Genomic DNA, 6000 nt, shown 5'->3' with positions numbered 1-6000 from the left:
GACTAGCGCTTTTGAAGACCATTTTTCAGTGCAATTTTAGATGGTTGTTTCAAAATGGTTTAACTATATTTTCTGTATCAATACCTTATTGTTTTCAACATCTCAATGCATAGTGCCATAAAAGACTACCTAACAATCCGACCCATTGGCAGGCTTGCTTTCGGTCTGCGTAGAGTAGTTGATAGCATCATTAATGCATTCATATTATAAATAGTCTCTACTATCCCCTGTAAAATGACATGAAGTTAGTTTGTGAATTAAGAAATATAGGGTTAATATTGAGCTCAAGTTCTTGTAGGAATTTTTCAATTTAGGTCCTTAATTGAACAAAAACAGCTTCGGATGTCAGGTCAAGTTACAAACTTCTCCTTTTTTGTAGTAATGACACTTATGAAATAAGTCACCTGTATCTAAGCAACTAATCTCATAGCAACTTGAAGCACCTTTCCTACAAATAGGGCTGGTCATATTTTTTTCCACAGTCAGTATATTAAAGGGGTAAGAACTTCAGAGGCTTTTCAGAGAATGAAGACCTGCCCTTTGCACACAGGTAGAGCTCACTCTCTTTACTGCTGCCTATTCTACTGCTTCCCATTGAAATTGGTATGAACGTTTATAATCCATTCAATACTAATATTTTATATCGACTGAGAAACCATTTTATCATTTTTTTTTCCATTTAAGAACAAAGTGTATTATTGACTTATTATAGAGGTAAGGATGTGTAGCTCCGTAGACAACTGAATATGTTTTTTTTATTCCTCTTTATTTTTTTCTGTATTTTTCTTTCTATAGTTTAATCTCTGAAATCACTACAGCACATATATAGATAAATGGTTGCAGTTCTTTTTCTGAGTTGTACGGTAATTATTTCAAATTTTTTTTACATACATTTGGTTAAAACTAGATATGTAGAATTTTCTTTTTAGCAGAATGTTGGTGTGATCTGATCACATTATGCTTTGTAATAGAAGGCATATATTATAGACATGAAAATATGAAATATTGTGTGCGCAAAATGAAATAATACATTAGAAATTGGTTATTGTAGTGCAAATTTCAGCAATATGCGCCAAAACTATTTCTTAATTATTATGGAGCTGCTGAAAAGTAGACAGCACAGTCTACAATGATTAAATCAATTTATTGCAGAATATTCAATTATATTTTTGGATAAAGAATGGGTCTAATATTAGAAATCTCATAGTTATTATAAGTAGTGTTAATATTGTGAATATGTAATGCATACATACACTCATTTACATTTATACCAAAATAAAAGTTATTACAAATATGATCGAAAAATATCACTCACTGACCAACTTTGTAGTTTTAGTAGCTCATAGGAAAAAAAAAAGGGTTGAGTTCCAGCTCCTTAAAATAATTCTTTTATTGATGCCTTTAAAAACATATTGTACATGGTTTACATTCTCCCTCCAGTATGTGCCGATGGACAGCAGAGACACGGCAACGCGTTTCGATCAAACGATCTTTGTCAAAGCCATACTATGATCTAACTGATCACCTTAGTTATAGGAAACATTATCCAATCAGATCCCATCTACTAGTCACATGACCTTTAGACAGGTCCTTCAATAAAATCAGTGCAAACATATAAATAATGCATAAGAATTCATCTCATAATTAACAATAATGCAGCATTACTTCATTGCGCTTATTTAATCCTGTGGTGAAACGTGTATTTAAATGAAAAATCCAAAATGCTTCTCTTGTTAGGAGACGCCGCCTGATGTCTCCACCCCGCGGTGATGCATTAACATGTTCAATCCCCTGGACCTGGAGGTACATAGTAGTACTACGGGCATGATGTATAATAAAGTGCTTCGCTGCTGCTGATATATTTCTATTTGTATTTTGATTATTTTTTATATCATACAAGTGTTCTCTTATTCGTGTTTTTAGCTTTCTGGCCGTGCATCCCACGTATGATAGATTACATTTTTTGCAGTCAATTTTGTATACAATGTTGGTGGAATTACAATTAATATATTGTTTTATGTCAAATTTTACTGTTCCATCCGCATTGTAAAAACTTTTTGAGACACCAGCATGTTGACAAGTCATACAATTATTTGTTCCACATCTGAAAAAACCCAAATAATTTAACCAGGTTCTAGTACATTTGTTCCCTTCAGTGGAAAACATGCTAGGGGCTATTTTGTTTCCAATTGTTGGTGCTCTTCTTGAGACTACGTTTATCCCTGTATCCAGTATGTCACAGAGTTGTTGGTCCTCATATAGAATGGGCAGGTATTTATGTATAAAATTTCTGCGTTTGATAAATTGTGGACTATATTGAAAACATATATATGTTTTTTTTTCCATTTCTGAGTTACTATTATTTTTCTTGTTAGACATTACTAGTTCTTTTCTATTTTTTCTGTCCACAATTCCCCTGGCCAAAATTATTGTCCATTGAGGATATTTTCTATCTCTTAATTTGTTGGTTACTCGTCCAAATTCACCCTTTAGATCTGTTTCTAGACTACAATTTTGTTTAATTCTTGTGAGCTCACCTACTGGGATAGATTTGATAGTGTGTTTACAATGACTGCTTTGAGCATGCAAGATGGTGTTACCTATTAAAGGTTTATGATATGTCTTGGTTATTATATTTTTGCCCACCTGTCCCATAATTTCTAGATCCAAAAAAGAAACACTAGTCAAACTATGCTTGTAAGTGAATCTAATATTGTATTCATTGGAATTAAGATAATTGATGAAGTGTGGTATGGCAGACACACAGCCCCCCCATATAATGAGGGTGTCGTCTATGTATCTGCCATCCCACACCACATCCTCTAAAAATGGGTTGGCCACAGAAAAAATAAATTCCATCTCCCAATAGGCCATTACCAAATTTGCGAGGGAGGGTGAGAACTTAGCATCCATAGCTACCCCTGCCCTTTGTAAATAATATTCCTTATTGAATAGAAAAAAATTATTGGTTAGCAAAAAATGTATTACCAACAAAAGGTACTGTATTAAATCCTCAGAGTAGTCACTGAATTTGGCTAGATGGAAATTTACAGCTCGTATTGCCAGATCATGAGGTATGCATGTATATAACGATATAACGTCACAGCATAGCCAGGAATGGTTGGCTTGCCAAGTTCTGTCACAAAAAATCTGCAGGATCTCTTTAGAATCTTTGATATAGCCTGGAGTTCGTTTTACTAAAGGCTGAAGTAAAGAGTCTACCCACTGGCACAACCTTTCATTACATGACCCAATTCCCGACACTATAGGCCACATAGGGGGGATGCCATCCTTTTTATGAACTTTGGGTACTCCATATATAATCGGGAGAATAGGATTTTCAACTGAGAGGTATTCTGTTTGTTTTTTAGTTAAACCCCCCAAATTTTGTCCCTCCCTTATAATCAGATCCCTTTCCTTAATAATTTCATGTGAGGGGTTTTGTTTTAATTTCTTATATGTCTTCTGATCAGACAATAATTCCAACATTTTTTCATGGTAATCTGCTGTATTTAACACTACTACCACCCCCCCTTTATCTGATATTTTAATTGTTAGATCTGACATTTCTCTAAGTTCATTTATTGCCTTTTGCTGTTGTATAGACAAATTTCTGTGACTCTTATATTTCTTTAATTTCACATCATTATAGAGCTGTCTCAATTCCCTCTCCACATTTTCTTGGAAGCGGTCATTGCACTCTATCATAGACTGAATGGGATAAAAATAGGGATTCTTGGTAATAAAGCTCTGAGAAATTATGGGACAGGTGGGCAAAAATATAATAACCAAGACATATCATAAACCTTTTATAGGTAACACCATCTTGCATGCTCAATGCAGTCATTGTAAACACACTATCAAATCTATCCCAGTAGGTGAGCTCACAAGAATTAAACGAAATTGTAGTCTAGAAACAGATCTAAATGGTGAATTTGGGCGAGTAACCAACAAATTAAGGGATAGAAAATATCCTCAATGGACAATAAATCGGGCCAGGGGAATTGTGGACAGAAAAAATAGAAAATAACTAGTAATGTCTAACAAGAAAAATAATAGTAACTCAGAAATGGAAAAAAAAAACATATATATGTTTCAATATAGTCCACAATTTATCAAACTCAGAAATATTATACATAAATACCTGCCCATTCTATATGAGGACCAACAACTCTGTGACATACTGGATACAGGGATAAACGTAGTCTCAAGAAGAGCACCAACAATTGGAAACAAAATAGCCCCTAGCATGTTTTCCACTGAAGGGAACAAATGTACTAGAACCTGGTTAAATTATTTGGTTTTTTTTAGATGTGGAACAAATAATTGTATGACTTGTCAATATGCTGGTGTCTCAAAAAGTTTTTACAATGCGGATGGAACAGTAAAATTTGACATAAAACAATATATTAATTGTAATTCCACCAACATTGTATACAAAATTGACTGCAAAAAATGTAATCTATCATACGTGGGATGCACGGCCAGAAAGCTAAAAACACGAATAAGAGAACACTTGTATGATATAAAAAATAATCAAAATACAAATAGAAATATATCAGCAGCAGCAAAGCACTTTATTATACATCATGCCCGTAGTACTATGTACCTCCAGGTCCAGGGGATTGAACATGTTAATGCATCACCGCGAGGTGGAGACATCAGGCGGCGTCTCCTAACAAGAGAAGCATTTTGGATTTTTCATTTAAATACACGTTTCCCCACAGGATTAAATAAGCGCAATGAAGTAATGCTGCATTATTGTTAATTATGAGATGAATTCTTATGCATTGTTTATATGTTTGCACTGATTTTATTGAAGGACCTGTCTAAAGGTCATGTGACTAGTAGATGGGATCTGATTGGATAATGTTTCCTATAACTAAGGTGATCAGTTAGATCATAGTATGGCTTTGACAAAGATTGTTTGATCGAAACGCGTTGCCGTGTCTCTGCTGTCCATCGGCACATACTGGAGGGAGAATGTACACCATGTTACATATGTTTTGAAAGGCATCAATAAAAGAATTATTTTAAGGAGCTGGAACTCAACCCTTTTTTTTTTTTCCTATGGAATACTACGCTTGTCGGCAGCGGAGTTCCGAGCACCTGTGGTGAAGACTGGTGAGCTGGCTTTTATGTTTTAGTTTTAGTAGCTACAATAAAATTGATCCTGACATTTTTGTATTGATCTTCACAAAGTGATGCCAATTTACAATAATCTTTTATGCATTTAGTGCAATAGAAGTCATTTTACTTAGTTTGTGATACAGAATAGAACTATTAACATCTCATTATCACATTGTCTGAGTTTTCTTATATAATCTTTCTAACTTGACCTGAAAACAAAAAACCCAAGTCTCATCAATGTTCTACTGGGAAAGGTTCCAAGAAGCTGAAATATCGACCAGTTTGGAGCATCCTTACACTTCAGACCTTTTTTCTTATCTGGTTCAGTATATATTTAAAAGGACTTCTGATACTTGAATCAATATCCAAGAAGTATCGTTTCTCCTTGCGGAGAGTGACATGGTAACCATGCCGAGATGAGAAGACTTAAAGCCTCAATGCTCCTCTGGGAAATATGCTAATTATGCAAATTGTCTCCTCAGAGAGGACGAGAACTAGAACTCTAGTGCCACCTATTGGAAGGCAGCAATCCTACAAGTCAATGTCGACCCTTTAACGAGCCTTGTCACATGACTTTAAATAATATCCAAACCAGAATCTCAATTTGCAGACACTGTGTTTCTGGGTACTGCCCCTCATCAGTGCAAAGTGGAGATCTGGTTTGGGTGTTTGAGAGATGTCCGACCGATATCCAAGAAGTATCATTTCTCCTTGCGGAGAATGACATGCTAAGCATGCCAGAATGAGGAGACTTAAAGCCGCAATGATCCTCTGTGAAAAATGCTAATTATGCAAATTGTCTCTTCAGACACTGACTTGTAGGATTGCTGCCTTCTAATAGGTAGCACTAGAGTTCTAGTTAGTTCTAGT

General features: G+C 35.0%; 1 protein-coding gene across 1 annotated transcript in view; it reads left to right on the top strand.

The window, feature by feature from the left end:
- The first annotated feature begins 520 nt into the window (after positions 1-520).
- CYP19A1 (cytochrome P450 family 19 subfamily A member 1) overlaps positions 521-6000 on the top strand; it is a 78545-nt gene continuing 73065 nt past the window's right edge. Inside the window, exon 1 of the mRNA XM_069762124.1 lies at positions 521-550. The gene's annotated coding sequence lies outside the window, so the exon portion shown is untranslated. The remainder of the gene's footprint in view (positions 551-6000) is intronic.

Source organism: Ranitomeya imitator, chromosome 4 (assembly GCF_032444005.1).
Source record: "Ranitomeya imitator isolate aRanImi1 chromosome 4, aRanImi1.pri, whole genome shotgun sequence".
NCBI classification, from domain to species: Eukaryota; Metazoa; Chordata; class Amphibia; order Anura; family Dendrobatidae; genus Ranitomeya; species Ranitomeya imitator.
Note: the sequence above shows the minus strand (reverse complement) of the source record. Positions and strands in the feature narration are given on the sequence as shown.